This window comes from Thamnophis elegans, chromosome 12, assembly GCF_009769535.1.
Source record: "Thamnophis elegans isolate rThaEle1 chromosome 12, rThaEle1.pri, whole genome shotgun sequence".
Lineage (NCBI taxonomy): Eukaryota > Metazoa > Chordata > Lepidosauria > Squamata > Colubridae > Thamnophis > Thamnophis elegans.
Window position 1 is genome coordinate 5,943,174 of NC_045552.1, and position 18,970 is coordinate 5,962,143.

Genomic DNA, 18,970 nt, shown 5'->3' on the forward strand with positions numbered 1-18,970 from the left:
GGAGGGCCGGGAAGAGAGTCGACGAGCGATCCATTGATTTCTTTGGAAAGACGGTAAAACGGGAGGCCCGACCGAGGGGGGCGGCTGCTTTCCCCAACTTCCCCTCCAGACTTCGGTCCTTCGCCGCAGCAGCAGGAGCTTCCTGGGTTTGGGGTCCTCGGGAGCGGCTGGATGGGCGCCCATTGCTGGCTCTGGTCAAGCAATTCCAGGGGACCTGGGAAGCAGAGCCACTTCCTGGAAGCTGGGATGGGAGGGGGGAAGGCTGGCCAGAGAAGTGTTGGGGGCCATATCGGAGCCGGGTGGATGGGGATCAGAGGCAGCGCGGGCCTCTAGGGAGGTTGCAAGAATAGTTTCAGCTCAGAGACTTGGGGACTCATCACCCCCTTCGGACCGGATCTGCTACCGGGGTCTGGCCTGGCCATGAAGACCCCGCTGCCCTTCAGCTGAGTGGCTTCTGGAGGTCTTGGGGGAAGAGATGGCTTGAGAAGGGATCTGGTATTACAAAGCCCATGTGCTCACTGACCTGGGATGGGCTTGATGTCACAGTGAGGTCATGAATTTGGGGGGGGGTCTTTTATAGTCCTTCTTTGGGAAGAAAGTTTCTGCAGCTGCCACATCTTCTCTGCAGCTGCATCTCCTCCTCCAAAGCCAAGATGGAGGCTCCGGTGTGCCTGATTGAGAACAGGAGTAATCACCTCCGTGTTTCTCCGGAGGCCCTTCAGTTGCTCTCAGACATCCAGCAGCCAGTGGTGGTGGTGTCTATTGTGGGACTGTATCGCACAGGCAAGTCCTACCTGATGAACAAGCTGGCTGGCAAAAATTCAGGTGAGGAGGATTGAGATGAGCCAGGAATATATGGACAAGGTGAATACCTGGGTGGGAAAATGAACATCTCCAAACCCTGGGTTTTCTGCTCTGATGGACAGGTATGGAGTCCAGGACTTTCATTTTCCAAAATGCCCATTGTGGTCCAACAACAATGAATGGACCTTTTAGGCTGATGTGATTTTGCAGAATTTTATCATAAGCTTTATGATAGTAAGATTACAAAATGTCAGCCTTGTGGGGAAAACCAGTCAGGAAACATGACCAAATGAGCTATTTTTATATTGTGAAGCTGCCTTGACAAATGTTGCATGTCTGAAAGTGTAATTCTTCAGCCATCTTTACCGCTGGAGAAACTAGGGAGGGTCCCTTCTGAGCCTCTTGTCCTCCATTTAGGCAGCATCTCATAGTCCATCTCCCAAGGACTTTCACACACACCATTACAGAGTGTTTTAATTGTTTTTAATTAATACATATTTATAAGTCTTCTTCTGATGTTTTCTAGCATCTCAGAATTATAGGCCCCTTATCTTTTGAGAGTTCTTATGCTTTTTGATATATTGCAAAATGAAGTATATTTGATGAGCATTTTCATCTGGAAACTGCACCCAAGCATAACTTCCTGTTTCAAGGGGTAAATTCAGTAAAGAACCAGAAAAACTGGTTGTAAAAATCTATGTCTTATTATTAAACTTAGCTCACATATTACAAGATGACCGTTTGGGATTTAAACCATATCACATTTTCCCATTTGTAGGTTTCTGTTTGGGCTCCACAGTGGAAGCAAAACGAAAGGAATCTGGATGTGGTGCGTTCCCCATCCGGACAGGCCTAACCAAACTCTTGTCCTGCTGGATACTGAGGGATTAGGTGACACAGAAAAGGTGATTTTGTATTTGCTTATTTCTTTGTATAAAATAGCACACCGATGAAACATCTGTTTTCAGGTAGTTCTTGACTGACAACTATTCATTTAGCAACTATTTGAAGTTACAGCAGCACTGAAAAAAGTGTTGCATTTGCAACTATCACAGCATCAGCCTGGTCACTTGATCAAAATTAGGTATACTTGGCAATTAGCATCTATAGTTGTAGAGTCCCAGGGACATTTACCATCTTCCTAGCCAGCTTTTGACAAGTGAAATAAATGGGGGACACTTGCTTTTATTAAGGTGACCAACTTTTTTACAATGAAAAGGAGGACAAATAAATTGAAAAAAAATCATAAATAAAAGAAATATTTTATTCATTGCAACAATAATACACTATAATATGATATATGCATAATAAAACATTTGTAACATTTTATATTGTAATTATGCTTACATGCCTGTTAATTATTATTTAAATGAGTACGTTTCCATTGAATTAATATTTTTTGTCAATGCATCATCTTCTAACAATATATTGGAAATATCTGAACAAGAAATATCCTTCATATTGAATTTTACGGCAAGTGCTGCAGCTAGAGTATCAACATTCAATCTCGATTCTTCACTTGTCCAAAAATCATTGACAATTGAAAAAACTCTTTCAACTGCTGCATTAGTTTCAGGGCAGCACAACATAAATTGAACAAGTATAAATAAATTTTCACATGGAATATGTTCATTTTTGAAATGGCTGAAAATATCCACCCATCTTTTATCAATTTCAACGTGTTGATTTTCCCATTGTATTAATTTTTCAGAATTTAAATATACATTCAGTCTTCTAATTTCTTCAGACAGACAATTGTTGTCTATTTTAATGTCTGGCATTTCTTTAGATAAAAACTCAACATAAGATTCAATATCTGTCCTATATACTTGCGATGAAGTCAAAAAACACCATTGAAAACTGTTATTTCCCGTGATCTTTGTTTCAGACCATTCTTCAATATATTGACAACATGTTTGGTAAAATTCTGCACTTCTTTGATAAACTTTTCCGTTATGCCTGAATTTGATTCCTCTAAGTCTGTCAATTTTCTTTTATAATTAAAGGAAGAAATTTATCTTCAAATCGAGATTTGTATGGAAGGATAAAGTCATTCAAAATAAGACTAACTTCTGTAGCTGAAATGTGTTCACCTTCAATCTTTTGAATCGTTTTGTGAAAAATAGATGCTTGATTATGTACAAAATACATTAATATCTCAGATATTTCATTATTGAAAAAACGATTCCAGGATTTTAGGACATTTGTCTAAACTTAAAAAATATGAACGGAGAGGCTCAAATAATTGTAGAACACGATCTACAGCAGGTGTTAGAGCAAACCATCTAACTTTTGAATATCCTAAAAGTTTTTTGTATTCAACATTCGCTTCTTCACAAAATTGTTTGAAATAGCCACACGAATGGTAAAATGACTAAAATACAAATAAATTGTAGTTATTATTACTTCTACATCAATTGGCATGGCACATGATGCTGTGTTGATTGCATTTGACAAAATATGTGCATTACAACCTATTCCTAGTACTTTCTTTTGGAGTAAATCTTGTAATTTTACATACACATTATCCACCCCTTTGCTTCTTCGTCCACCAAAATTTGTGTTTGTATTATCAGCTGTTAGTGCAACAACTATGGATTTCAAATTGTTTTCATTTATTATTCTGTATAGATGGTTTGACAAAATTTCAGCAGTTTCACCCTCAATGGATTCTAATTTAAAATTTTTACTTGAATCTCCTTGGTAACATTAAAATATCTTACTAGTATTGGATACAATTTGGTTTCATTATGATTTGATGCATCAGATAAAAACTGTTATAAATGCTGCAATTTTCAAGTGCTGTAAGTATTTTATCACAGTAATTTTTAAATACTGATTTAACAATAGCCTCGCATTTTGTCTTGGTGCATGAAAATTTAGCATTGTGAAACTTTTTCAATGATTTAGTTGTACAATCCATACTATGAAAACTTTGATTGTGAATTGTGGTATGAAATGCAAATGTTCCCTCCATTGCAGCTAACTGTTTCTCATCTTCAGAATAATTTGAAGTTTTTAAAAAACCTGTTACTTTATGACGGGAAGCTGATGCATCTAATGATGTTTGTTGGTGGACAAGTATTTCGTTATAGCTGCTCCGCCCCCAACTCCAACTGCAATACAAAATTCTCCTCTGCAAATATTGCAGAAAACAATGGCATCTTTCTTTAATATGAGGAATGAAAATTCCTTTTTCAATTGATTGTTTCCTCTTTTTTTATTTTTCCATCCCTTAAATGAAATTTAAAATTTAAAATAAATTATAAAGCTACACGAATGATGCAAGCACATTATGAATAAATAAAATTAATTATTACAACTGAAACTTTAATAACAAAAGCGAATAAACTTCACTAAAATTTCAAATTTAAATTATTTTACACTTCTGTTGACAACAGGGTTGTATAAACTTGTAAATAAAATTATACATATTTGGAAATTATTAAATAGAGAATGAATTAATAAAACGTGAATTGCATTTACCTCTGTATAGTTGAATATTCACTGAGAAAGAAATAATTACCGTGAGTCATTCAATTGCCGACGTGCCGTGAGTCTACTTCGTGCGTATGTGCCGTGTCGTGTTTCGGTAAGAAGTAAACAAAGCCACTTGCGTGTGGCACTCTCTCTCAAGGTCTCCTGTGCGGAGCACATGCGTCTCATAATCGCGTCTTATACCGCACTATACCGAGCCTTGACAAATCTTCATGTCAAATAGAAATACGTCACATAACGCACAACAGATTAGTCTTCAAATATTGAAAGGAGGACATGTAGGAGGACACTTTTCGAGAAGGACAGAACTTACAAAAGAAGGACTGTCCTCCCTAAAGGGGGACGATTGGTCACCTTACTTTTATGTAACACCCTGCAAATGTCATTTGAAACTCCTACAATGCATAGCCTCAAAGTTTCCTAAACTACAACTCCCAGCACCATAGGGCTGTCTGAATAGATGAATGACTCAGTGAATGTATCCTGAGCTGGTGAATGAATGGTATCTATTCTTATAAAATGTTGCCTTCTAATAGGCATATATATATATATACTCAGCAGAAATCAAGAATCGATCATAACTTATTCTTTTTCCTCTTCAGGGCAGTCCTGAAAACGATACCTGGATCTTCTCTTTGGCCGTATTGTTGAGCAGCACCCTGGTCTACAACAGTGTGGGGACCATTGATCAGACTGCCCTGGACAAGCTTCAGTATCCTTTGCAAGGATAACTCTGTTATGGCCTTCAGGAACATCCTTGCCTACATGATTTCAAAACTCACCCACTGCAATTTCCCACATGCTAAGCTTGATTAGATTGAATGTTGACTGGCTTACATTTTGGGGTATTGTGCAGACAGAGAAATGGATTGAGGCAAGGAATAAGCAAAGTCTGTTATTAGTATTTTGTTTTGTTTTATTTGGGGTGTAAGTTTTATTAAAGGTTTCAAGAAAAATAAATATAGAATAAGAAAAAGACAAAAAAGGAAGAACATTTTGTTTTGTTTTAAACAACTCAAGACGTTTAAAATGGTGTCTGATCTTGTCAATCTATCCCAACCTTCTCAATGCAACTCAAATTAATCTGGCACTTTTGGATTCTTTCAGAAATCTTTCAGTAGCACTGAGATGTGTGGCACTTGGTCTCCTTAACAGTAGAGAAAAGGGAGAAATCTATGGGTAACCTTAGCTGGCATGTTAATTATATTTTATCTATATACAATATATTTTAATAAATAATGATTGAAGAGAAACTAGTTTTTTGGATGTTGTGCTGCATCATGAGTAGAATTAATACGGAAAAGCAAATATTAAGAAAAGAATTTTGGCAAATAAACATAAATACGGAAACTCATTTCAAATACAGTAAGTAGTTTTTAAGGACGAACCAACCCATGTGCTTCTCCTTCCTCGATCGACCATGTCTGACTCTGTGGTAGGGAAAGAACTGGGCTTTTTCACAGAAATGTTTTCTTTTGATGTCAGCACTATCAGGTTGACCAGAGTAAGAATCAGACACCATGTAGACCCAAAGTTACTTTTATTAAAATAGCTACAGTTATAGCATCTTGACAGTCTGATTGTGCTTCCTTTCCTCCCTCTTTTTACTTCTCAAGAATTGAGATGGGGTCTATCTCAGGCATTTTTGCAATCGCCTTTTTGCCTGATCTAAGTTTCATTTATTTGACGGTTCTCCTCTCCATCCTTCAAGACCATCCTCTTTAATCACTGTACATTGTTTGATTCCTAAATGGGGCCAACAGTTTTGTGACGGAGCTGTCTGAACATATCAAGGCCAAGTCTTCCTCCACTCTTGGAGATACAGATGACACTTCTGAATTTGTTGGCTTCTTCCCAACATTTGTCTGGGCTGTGCGAGATTTCACACTGCAGCTGCAATGGATGGGAAATCCATCACAGAGGATGAATATCTTGAAAATGCTCTGAAATTAAAAAAAGGTATGGATGACAATTCAGTGTGAAGATCTATGTGGTCATAGGAGGAATGGAATAGGAGACATTGGGCCTAAATTTTCCTTCTTTAGGGAGGCTCAGAATAGACCTCAAGAAGAGGTCTATTCTTTGGTCTAGAATGAAGGCATCAGACTAGAAATCAGGAAATTGTAGAGAAAAACTCACATTACAGAGTTGTGGCCTCTATAAGAGAGGAAGGGGTGGCCAAAGTAAGAGGAGATACTTGTATTTGGAAGGATAACAATTAAATAGTGCTAATTAATACGGATGGGGACTTCCCCAGTGAAATGCCCACTGGCAGATGCAATTCAGATTTACTTGTAAGATCGACATGTTGCTTTCTAGGTGACAGCAAGAAGGAGCAGGCATTCAATCTGCCACGGAAATGCATCCGACTGTTCTTCCCCTCCCGGAAGTGCTTCACCTTTTATTGCCCTATACACCTGAGAACTTATGCAATGTGGAACAGATGTCGGATGATCAGCTGCATAAAGGTTTTGTGGAACAAGCAAAGAAATTCTGTCATCATATCTATGAAACATCTCAAGAAAAGACTCTTCCAGGAGGGCACATTGTCACTGGCAACTGTGAGTCCTTCTAGCTCTATTATAATTATGCTTGGTTGCATACTGAGCCAGATGTTTACATGGATTTGGCATTTTTGTCCACATATCAAGTCCTAAAGGATCTGGGATAGGCAGATGTGCATGTTTGATGACGTTAAAGGTATTGTCTTGAGTTATACTCTGATCTGAGTAAAACTGCCATTTGCATTTGACTGATGGGGATTTTGTCAATGCTGATAGTGTTGAAGTGATACTCCAGTTGTTTCAACTTTGCATCCCAAGCACCAATTACTATGGGTTTCGCCTTTGCTTTCTTCTGCCTTTCTATTTACAAGTCTGGGAATTTTGTTATCTTCCCCAGTCCTTTCTTTTCTATTCTGCTGTCTCTATGTCTCTATTCAGACTTTTTGTCTTATCAGCTATTGTTAAGTCTTGAAGATCTGTGCTCATTATGCCTCATTCTACTGAATGAAGTGTCCTCTTGAAAGCCATGCAGGTGGGAAAATATGGCAGTGACCCGTCCATCCTAACTGGCAAGCATGTCCCTACAGTACTTTTTCAAAAAGAAACTGGACTTTCTTGACATTTCAACTCTCATCCAAAAGCTTCTTCAGTTCAGCTCAGTTCAGTGAACTGAAGAAGCTTCTTGGACGAGAAGAGAAACATCTTCAAGGACAGACCAAGAAAGTCCAGTTGCCTTTAGAAAAAGCACCTTTGGGACAACCATGACCTGGATGACTGAGAAGCTCCATAGATGATTGGCAAGCATGTTATGGCACAATGCCTTAAATTCTTGAGTGGGCCATAATGAATAATGATGGTTGAAGATGTCTCGCTGATTGTCCAACAATCTGTACTATTTTTATCCATGCAGTGTTGGCAAAGTTAGTCAAGGCCTATGTGGATATTATCTCCAGTGGGAACGTTCCCTGCCTGGAGAATGAAGTCTTGGCCTTGGCAGAGATTGAGAACAGGGCAGCCGTGCAGGAAGCTGTTGCTTGCTATGCGCAACTGATGGAGCAAAGCTTGGAGCAAAGCATGGAGCTACCCACTGAGACTCTCCAGGAACTTCTGGATGTACACAAAAAATGTGAGGAACAAGCCCTCAAGAAGTTCATGGCTCGTGCCTTTAAGGATGATACACGTCAATTCCAGGCTGAATTCATGGTAGGTAATAATAAGACAACAACCTTCATAGAGGATGTTTGTTTATTTGTGTCATAAGCATCACAATTAAAATAAGGCAGGGGTGTCACACTCAAGGCCCAGGGGCCAGATTTGGCCTGTGAGGTTTTTAGATCTGGGCTTATGGGATGCTTAGGCCTTACGCGGCCGTCCTAGCAACAACAAAGGCCCAGCCCACGGTTCCTCTGCCAGAGAAAATGCAGTTTGCGACCCCATATTCCCTGGCAGAGTGCTCGGGCCACCACAGCTGCGCCCAACATGAGTGACATCAAGCCGGCCACACACACCCTGCCCCCCCCAGGTCAACACAACCCTGATGCGGCACTCAATGAAATCAAGTTTGACACTCCCGACATAAGGCATGATATACCATACAAAATTTAAAATATAAGATACATGATTAAAATATGTACATATATACATATGTAAATAGATCTTGCCTAGAAACAAGCAACATTTATTGTGTTCTGTCACACTGCCGTGAGATTTTGAACTGTGTACTGATGAGGACATGAAGGGCAGATGTACATCTGTGAGGCTGTCTGCATGTCACCACAATCGCAATGTGCAAAGGCCAGGAAGGGGCGGGTAAAATGGCCTCATTTGTCCAGAGTGTTTCTGGATCTTGTTGGATGCGTTGTGTAGAATTTCTTCATCAAATGGAGGATGGCTGCCACCAGATATTTTGTTTAGAAACATTCCTGATTGCCCAGAAAGATAAAAGATGGATGCGGTTAGGAACTGCCAGTAAGATTGACAAGATGGCAAGCAATGTCATCATCAAGCTTTATGGAAAATTATGTTCCTGTTCTAAGGATTAAATAGCCTTTTGTTCAGTGTTTCTCAACCTTGGGGGCTTTAAGATATATGGACTTCAATTCCCAGAATTCTGGCTGGAGAATTCTGGGAGTTGAAGTCCGCACCTCTTAAAGCTTCTAAGGTTGAGAAACACTGCTCTAGTTAAATTGAAGGAAGAGCACGAGTCATTTCAAGTTGTGATGAAGTTCTGTTTAATCACGGGAGATCACTCGAATTTATACAATGTACAAACATGGATTTCTTTGTCAAGTCTCAGTTCTTGCTTTGTTTTGTTTTATTCCTAACAGAAAACTCTGGATAGCAAAAAGGAAGAGTACTGCAGCAAAAATGAGCTGAAATCTTCTGAAATCTGTTCAGCTTTATTGAGCTCACTCTCTGAGAACCTGGAGCAGAACATCAAGAATGGAAGCTACTCCCGATCTGGTGGCCACCAGGAATTTGTAAATGACCTCCAAAAAGTGGAGAAACAATCTTGGAGAAACCTAAGAAAGGAATAATGGTACAAAATATTGAGGGTTGCCAAATTAATACTCATTTTGTCCCTCTCATTTTGAGAGCCAGGCCATCCTCTGGGGAGATGTTGGTTTACTTTGGATTGGTTTACTTTGGCAAAACTTCTTTCTCATTTTATACCGCTCCAGATTATTCTCTTTTCCCCCTTCAATCAGGCAGGGAAAATTCTGAAAGAATTCCTCCAGAGCAAGGAAAACATCAGCAAAACCATCCTTCAAAGTGACGCAAGCCTTCAAGAGAAAGAGAAGGAAATAGCAGGTAAAGGTGTGAACAAGCTGTCCGATGATGGTGGGATGTTGGTTCGGCTTTGAAGGTGGGAAAAGACCTATTATCCTTAAACCCATCACACATCGGGAAAAGGCTTTCCTCTCCATTTAATTGGTAATAGAGAGGTTTTCTTTTTTCTCCCATATTATTCAACATTTGTAAATATAGTCATATACTCAGGTAGTCCTCACTTAAAATCCCTAGTTAACGACTGTTCAAATGTGTGACAGTTCTGAATGAATAGAATGTATAAATGGTCTTGGAATGAAGGACCATGAAAGTGTCCAATGATCAGGTGATCATCATTTGCAACCTTCACTGCTGTCTTCCAACAAGCAAAGTCATTGGGGAAGCCATCAGGAAGTTGCTACCGGGGAATAACTGATGTGTGCTCAGTGAGGGTGTGGTATTCGCTTAATGAGAGCAACCAGAAATGCTGGAACTACTGTTGCTAAGTGGCACAGTCAGGCCTGGAAGCCGTCTTTTGCATTGGACCTTCAGGCCTGCCACATTTACTACTGTGGGAAACTGGGATGAGGGATTGTGTGGAGCAGGGGTGATATATAGTCATAATGACATTCCTTTCTCAGAGAGTCAAGGTCATCTTGCCCTGCACCTGGAGGGCTGGAACTGGGAGGCATCTCCAGTTGGGATGGTGCTTTGGTTGGACCATGTGATGGAGATGTGGGTGATGGGCAGGGACTTCTCGGTGTCCTCTTTCATTGGGGGTGTAACTTGGAACCCTGACATTAACTCGAATCTCTTTTAAAAATTCAACCAGCTCTCCTGAACTCCAGGGTGCTGTTGGGGGTTGTGAGTCCTGACCGTGGACCTGAAACCAGGAAGCACGAAGACTCAGAGAAGATGCAGGAAGACAAGAAAGCCATGGAGGGAGCCACAAGAGCTCGTTTAGCAATTTATGTTGAGACCATGTACTCCCATTCCGAAGCCATGATGGAAGAAGAAGAAGATGATGAGAGGGAGTGCCAGCTGGGTGTCTGGCCCAAAAAGCTGGCATCTGAGCGAGTCACACAACCGGACTGGACCCTGTGGGGTTAAAGCTATGGGAGCCACGCCATTCCAGGAGATGGTGGCCGGGGAAGTGCTGTCAGAACCAGAGATGAGTCCACTCATCCCAACCCTCAAATGGAGAATACCGGGGCAAATGTACTATGAGCACTTCCCACTGCCACCATGGAGCCAGCGACCGGTCGGTCTCCTGGAGCAGTTTGGCCAGCTCAATGTGAGTAGCCTCGCTCAACCCCTTGGGACCGAGCAGCCCAGATGGACCCTTGCTCAGCCTACGTTCACCTTCCTGGGCTGGGAACCTGCAGTGCCACTGACCAGGATGTCTACCTCCCTTTCACTCAGCAGGGAGTGGTTTGTTCCCTAGCCTCACACATTGGGCCCGACCTGCTGGGATGATGGTCACCATGGGATTGGGGATGACCCAGCAACAAAGCTTGCTCAACCAGCCCACCCAGGTTCTACAGGGGCCACAGCAAGGACTCTGGGACCAAGCACTCCACCCCAGTAACTGGACTTCAGACTACCTCCAGCATACCAGATCCCTTCTGGATGGGCATTGTACCCCGGCAATTGTACCCACAACGGTGGGTGCAATATCAGTGGACGCCTGCACCGATTCTGCAGCCGATGCCCATCCATCAATGGTCACTTCCAGCCACCAGTTATAGCTCCACAACTGGTACCAGCCCAGCCATCACTGCAGCTTCAATCATCGGTCACAATAGATTCCAGCCCAACAGCTGGTGCCAGCCCAGCGCACCAGCAACCCGCACAGGCCCAGCAACCGGTCCTGCCAGCTGCTCCCCCACATGGTTCAGAGTGACATTTGACGGGATTCCAGGGAAGCTAGCCTATTTCCTCAACCGAGTGTGGCTTACATTGGCCAATATGGAAATCAATATCCATCAGATCGGGAATTGATTTCCGTGATGACAGATAGGATGAAGGAAATTGAGGCAGCAGAGTGGATAGCAGAACTTCATGATGAGGAAGCCCCTGAGCTGGAAGATGCCGATGAATTCATCTAATTGATGCGGGGTTGGTTTTCCCAGATGTGCCAACATGACATCTCTAATAAACAGAACTTTGAGGAATGCCTAGCCTCGGAGTCTTCTTTCATTGGGGTGTTACTTGGGACCCTGGCACTATCATGGCTAAGTGGCACAGTCACATGACATTCTGTTTTATGACCATGTCACTTAGTGATGGAAATTCTGCACCCAATTGCCATAATTAAGCAAGGACTACCTATATGCCAAATCAACTTAATTATCTACATTATGCACTTATCCCGTGGTAAGGTGATCACCATCTGCAATCTTCACTGCTGGCTTCCAACAAGCAAAGTCAATGGGGAAGCCAGTAGGAAGTGGCAAGTGGGGATTATGTGACTTCCTACCTAATTATGTGACTTCTACCTTCATCTCCGGGAGATGAAGCACCAAAAGAGATGCCTAGAGCCTGTGTTCTGACCGAACACAATTAAGAGCCTTCATTGGGACTTATCTAGTGGTGATACAGGCGGCAAAATGTGCTCATTTTTCTGCTCTTATTGCATCCGCAGAATCTCGCCCAGCCGCCCTGTTTAGGATAACCCGCTCCCTCCTGGAAGGGAGGGATGTGGGTGAGCCTTACAGGGCAGAGCTGAGGAATTCATTCAGTTTCTGTTGGATAAAGTCGCTCGGATTCGGACGGACCTGGACTCCACTTGGACAGTACCAGCCGAGATGCCGGGGGAGGGCCTTGATCAGATTTCTTGGAGCGAGTCACTGTTCCCTCTAAGGTGCGCGCCTGCGCGGCCGCGCACATGGAAAGAAATCCCGCGCAGCAGTTTCTAACTGCTGCGCAGAGATTTCTACCAAAGCAAACGTGGGGAAGTCCTTTGCAGGCGGCTAGAACTGGCCGCCCGCCAAGGACCTCCCCAGACTTGTTTTGATGAGCCGCCAGTCCTCTTGCTTCTTCTCCTTCACCAGCAAAGCTCCCGCTGGCGCCCCCGCCCATGGCAGTAGCAGTGGTGCGTTATCCCTCCCCCTTCCTCCTCTGCCGTGCTTTTGAGGCCGTGGGAGCTGGGCTCTGGGTTACCCCTGCCGCCGCCTCCACCTCCGCTGCTTTTCTACTAGCTCCCGCGGCCTCAAAAGGAGGAGAAGAAGCAAGAGGACTGGCGGCTTGAAATGCAACCCCCCTGGTCCGCCGGGCCGCGGATTTGATTCAGCGTAAGTGGGGGCCGAACACATGCTGAGCCGACTTTGCGCAGTGAGCGGAGTAATTCAACACCCCCCCAAAGAACGTATGTGTGTGTGTGTGTGTGTGTGTGTGTGTGTGTGTGTGAGTGAGTGAGAGAGAGAGAGAGAGAGAGAATTGGATCAAAATTGGTGGCCAAAGGAGTGGAGGGAGGGAGGGAAGGAAGGAAGGGAGGGAGGGAGGAAGGAAGCCCTGCCCCCTGTGAAAAAAAAACTGAAGATGGAGCAGTGAATGAATAAGCCATAAAAGCAACAAACAGTTAATGCGTAAGTAAGCTGAGGAGCAAGTTCTCAACTAAGGAAGAAATATAAGAAAGAAATATAAAAAGCTCAATATGCCAAAACACTTATTTTAGTCTTCATTTAATTACTTGTATTGTAGTCTGATGTAACATCTTTTTTAAAGTTAACGTTAGTTAGAAAAGATAGGGTACAAAACTTAAATAATAAAAAAATTGTACATTCATTTTGAAAAATAAATGCAATACTTGATTAATTTCATATCTTTATTTAAAATAGTTTTGGCATGGCATATGATTTTATTGACTCAGTGGAAATGATGTGGATGTTGTATCTGATTCTGAGGTATATATATTCTTAAGTAACTCAACATATAGCATATAGTCCAAACTTGCTAGACTATTTAATGATCTTACTACTTTAAAGGGGGAGAGTTTCATGATAAATTATTTTATTACATTTATGTTGCATGTATCTATTATATTTATTACATTTATATTCCACATTATATATTTGTATTGTTATTTTAGTGTATATTGTCAATTTCAATAGATATTATATTGATATATCAATACTGATTTTATCATACTAAATAACAATTACTGCTATATTATCAGCATTAAATATTACAGTTTTAATATCGCGTTAGTCGTATTTTAGAATAATAGCGTTATCTTTTAATAGGATAATTGGCAAAATCTAATTCACATGTGATGGGTGCATTCCAAAGGAATGTGAGAGGACAGGTTGCCTGCAAAATGCCAGGACCCAGGACCCTGTTGGTGCCATGTCTCTCTCTAGCCAGTCTAACAATCTAAAAGCTGAGCAGAGAGCCTTTTTTTTTTTCAGGGGTGAGAAGAAAAGTATAGTGTTTGAGTGGCACTTTCATGTCTGGCATTCATCGGGCTGAAACCTCGCTCGCAATTGGCGCTTGACGCTTGGAAGGTTGCGCAAATGTCCAGCCAGACGCGACGCAGTTCAAACTGTGGCTCTCTTAGGTGCTCAGGCATGAAACTGTGCAGCTCACACACTATACTTTTCCGCTCACACTGAAAAAAAATTAGAGGGAACATTGGAGCGAGTTCCAACTTGTTGTTCCTGAGGAAGTGGACAAGGCCATGGGAGCGGCAAGTGCCTCCAACTGCTTACTGGACCCGTGTCCCTCCTGGCTGGTCTCAACCAGCAGGGAGGTGACATGAGGCTGGCTCCAGAGGATTGTTAACACCTCTCTTTTGGGAGGGATCTTCCCGCACCCTCTAAAGGATGCGGTGGTGAGATCCCTCCTTAAGAAACCTTCCCTGGACTCAGCCATCCTTAATAACTATCGTCCAGTCTCCAACCTCCTTTTTGTAGGGAAGGTTGTTGAGAAGGTGGTGGCCTTTCAACTCCGACGGACCTTGGATAAAGCAGACTATCTAGATCCCTTTCAGTCGGGTTTCAGGCCTGGTTACTGCTCCGAAACTGCTTTGGTCGCGCTGACCGATGATCTCTGGCGGGCCAGGGATAGAGGACATTCCTCTATCCTAGTGCTTCTTGACCTCTCAGCGGCCTTCTATACCATCGACCATGGTATCCTTCTGCAACGATTACGGAAGGTGGGAGTGGGAGGCACCGTTTTACATTCTCCTCCTACCTCTCGGATAGGTTGCAGTCGGTGTTGGTTGGAGGACAGAGATCGACCCCTAAGCCCCTCAAATATGGGGTGCCCCAGGGTTCAGTCCTGTCCCACCTCCTATTAATATCTACATGAAGCCTCTGGGTGAGATCATACACCGGCACGGGATCAAATATCATCAATATGCGGACGATACTCAATTGTATCTGTCCACCCCGTGCCAACTCAGCAAAGCAGTGGAAGTGATGTGCCAGTGCCTGGAGGCTGTCAGGGTCTGGATGAGAGCGAACAAGCTTGCACTCAATCCCGACAAGACCGAGTAGCTATTGATGTTGCTTCCCAAGGATAATCCAGACATTCCATCTCTTAGCCTGGGAGGTGAAATTTTACACCCTCAGAGAGGGTCTGCAACTTGGGTGTCCTCCTGGACTCGCAGCTGACTTTAGAACACCACTTGTCGGCTGTGACCAGGGGGGCCTTTGCCCAGGTTCGCCTGGTGCACCAGCTGCAGCCCTACCTGGACTGCAGCTGGAGGCACTTCGAATGGTCACTCATGCCCTCGTCACCTTACGGCTTGATTACTGTAATGCGCTCTACATGGGGCTGCCCCTGAAGAGTGTTCGGAGACTACAGTTGGTCCAGAATGCAGCCGCGCGACGCGATATTGGGTGTACCTAGATACACCCATGTTACACCCATCCTCCGTGAGCTGCACTGGCTCCCTATTAGTCTCCGAATGCGCTTCAAGGTGCTAGTCATTACTTTTAAAGCCCTACATGGTTTAGGACCTGGCTATCTGAGAGACCGCCTCCTGCCACTTACCTCCCAATGAACCACAAGATTGCACAGGTTGGGCCTCCTCTGGGTGCCGTCAGCTAGACAATGCCGGCTGGCAGCCCCTCGGGGGAGGGCCTTCTCTGTAGCTGCTCCGGCCCTGTGGAACGATCTACCCATTGAGATCCGGACCCTTTCCACTCTCTCGGCCTTCTGAAAAGCCACCAAAACCTGGCTGTTCCGGCAGGCCTGGGGCTGTTGAACAATGTCCAGCCCCATCTAGACAGAATGGATGGTGTGTTACTTTTAAATATTGTATTTTTTACTCTAATTTTTAACTTTTTATCTTGTCTCTGTAAGCCGCCCAGAGTCCTATGGGATTGGGCGGCATACAAATAAATAAATAAATAAATAAATAAATAAATAAATAAATAAATAAATAAATGAACTCTGTAGAGATTCTCAGTCATCCAGGTCAGTGGTGAAATTCAAAATTTTTATTACCGGTTCTGTGGGTGTGACTTTGTGAGAATGGCTTGGTGGGCGTGGCAGGGGCAGGATACTGGGAAATCTCCATTCCCACCCACTCTGGAGGCAGCCAGAGGTGGCATTTGCTGTTTCTCCAAACTACCTAAAATTTCCACTACCGGTTCTCCAGAACCTCAGAACCTGCTGGATTTCACCCCTGATCCAGGTCATGGTTTTTTTCCCAAAGGTGCTTTTTCAGGAGGCAACTGGACTTTCTTGTATTTTCCTTTTGAAGATGTTTCACTTCTGATCCAAGAAGCTTCTTCAGCTCTGACAGGATAGTGGGGAATGAAATATTTTAAATTCTTTGCAGGCTCAGGGGGATGTGCTGTGAAGCAGCAAGGAAGAACAAAACAGGCACTACAGTTCTGCATCCTTTCAGAGGGTCGTTGAAGCCCTTGGAGGTTTATCTGTGTCCTGAGGGTCACCAGAGTAGTCTTCCTGGTTCTTGGAGTCAAAGAGTGTTCATCCCAATTGTATAGCTAAAGTAGCTAATGATGTGATGCCAGAAACTGGTGTCAATAAACATCCCAGTCACATGATGCTGTGCCTTATTCCAGTCCCAATTACTACAGTTGAGCCAGGACTGCCTGTATGCCAAATCTATTTACTTATCACATATTTGCAGACTACCAAATCGAGCCACCTTGCACACCACCTACAGATATTTGTCCTTTTTTTATTCCTGGTTTAGATGAAAAAATGAAGGCCAAAGCCCAAAGAACTAGAGCACGAGGTCCAGGAGCAGGAAATGAAAATGCTCCAAAGAAATTGGAGGATCAGAACAAAGTTATGAGATGAACCTTCAGAAGCTAAAGGAGAAGATGGAGGAAGAAAGGAAACAGATGAAGGAAGAGTATGAGAGGATGACCCAAAGCAAACTCAAGGTAGCACTATTATCTCAACAATGGTTTGTTGTAATTAGGCAGACGTGTATTAACAATATGCAGACTTTCAAAGAGAAAGCAATGGGTTTAGAACAAGTTCGTATACCACAAGTGCTTCTTCCTTTATTTTTGTCACATTCTCTACACTTCATATCATTTTGATAACGTTGGAATATGTTTATTTGCATGGGGTACATTTAAAGTCAGTGGGACTTTATTAAAAAAAGGAAATTGTACCATCAGTGGAAGAGGGAGCATCCGAAAACTTTCTAGTGCTCAGGGGATGTGCTGTGAAACAGCAAGGAAGAACAAAACTAGTCACAACAGTTCATAGCACTTACAGAGTTACACTAGTAGTAAAGAAAGTCAAGGAACAGGGTGCAAATACAAAACTGTGATAAATATAAAGAGGGCCAATCTAATGAAAATAGGTGTAGCAACTGGTCCTTGGCTTACAACAGTTCTTTAGTCACCATTTAAATGACAACAGCACTGAATTTAGTGACTTTCACACCATTTTTTCACACACATAATCCTGAGGGTGGAGGTTTGTTCTTTGAGATTGTGGGTTGGTTTCCGAATATTTTCGCTATCCAGGCTACGTAACATCTTCAGTGGAGTTTAGGGATGCCATTGTCAGTGTTCCTCTGTTTTATACGGGCTTTGTGTAGGACACAAAATAGAGAAACTGAGACACCTGACATCCCCTAAACTCCACTGAAGATGTTACTTAGCCTGGTAGCGAAATGTTTGGAAACCAACCCTCAAGCTCGGAGAATGAACCTCCACCCTTATCTCCTACACCAGAGCTACAGATATTCGGTGATCAAAATTTGGACACTTGGCGACTGGCTCATAACACAGGTCTGCGACTAAAAGCTGTATGATTATTTTCATCTAATTCCATGCATTTTGGTGTGCTGAAAACAAATAAATGTTGAGAAAACTCCTAGACGTCATGATTTGCCACAACATGCAAAATTGTCTTCAAATTTATCATTAAAAAAAAATGGTATTTTTTTATATTATGGGTTTTTAACCAAATTTAAAGTCCAAATTACTATTAATTAATTCACATAAGTGCATTTGAGTTATAAAATGCCAAAAAAAAACTTAAAGGGTTTGTCCGAGTTATGTAAAAAAAATATAGCACTGTAAATCTCATGGTCAGCAATATATACATAAGCTAAGCAAGTTTTAAGTCTGTGCTTCTAATGGTAGAAGGGGTTAATCTTTCCTGAATAATCCAGTGGGAGGGAGACAGGGCAGATAGCAGCATCTCCGGTCAGTGCAGGGGGCGTGGCCAGCACTGTGATGTCTCATGTACAGACACAGAGCTGCTCTCTCCTGCATGCCACATTTGTGCACAAATCATCTTCAGGTTCTTGGTTCTAGGCTTTTCACACTTTTTCATCGCAATTCATGATAGCTCGTCAGTCTTCAACTGTCATGTTATGGCTCCGCGAAAGTGTATTAATTCGCCAGACAGTTTCTGTTTCATCTGTGGTGAATATACAGTGTTGAAGCAACAGCAGAATATTATAGACTTTGTGAAAAAAGTATACTTTGCATACTTTGGACTAAAAACTGGAGATCAAAGTTTGGGCACCTCATAAAGTGTGCAAACGGTGTATTGAGGACCTCCAAAACTGGTTCAAGGGTAAGAAAAAATCTTTCCGTTATGGGATTCCTATGGTATGGAGAGAGCAAAAGAACCATAGTGATGACTGTTACTTTTGTTCTTGCGATGTGAAAGGGTTTAATTCCAAATGGAAGCATTCCATTTCATACTCCAATTGTCACTCAGCAATTTGTCCCATCCCCCATGGCACAGATATACCAGTACCCAAGCCCCCTGCTACCTTGGAAGAGATACCTAGCTCCAATGAAGGTGAAGTCATACCTGAACCAAATGCCGAATCAAGTTCTGACTTTGAAGATGATACAAGACCAAAATTGTTTTCTCAGGAGGAGTTGAATGATTTGGTAGGAGACTTGAATCTTCCCAAAGTTGCCACTGAGTTACTTGGA

At 42.6% G+C, this 18,970-nt stretch overlaps 1 pseudogene; it reads left to right on the top strand.

Annotated features, from left to right (window-relative positions):
* Positions 1-653: 653 nt before the first annotated feature.
* LOC116515565 lies at positions 654-17,815 on the top strand (annotated as a pseudogene).
* The last annotated feature ends 1,155 nt before the right edge of the window (positions 17,816-18,970 follow it).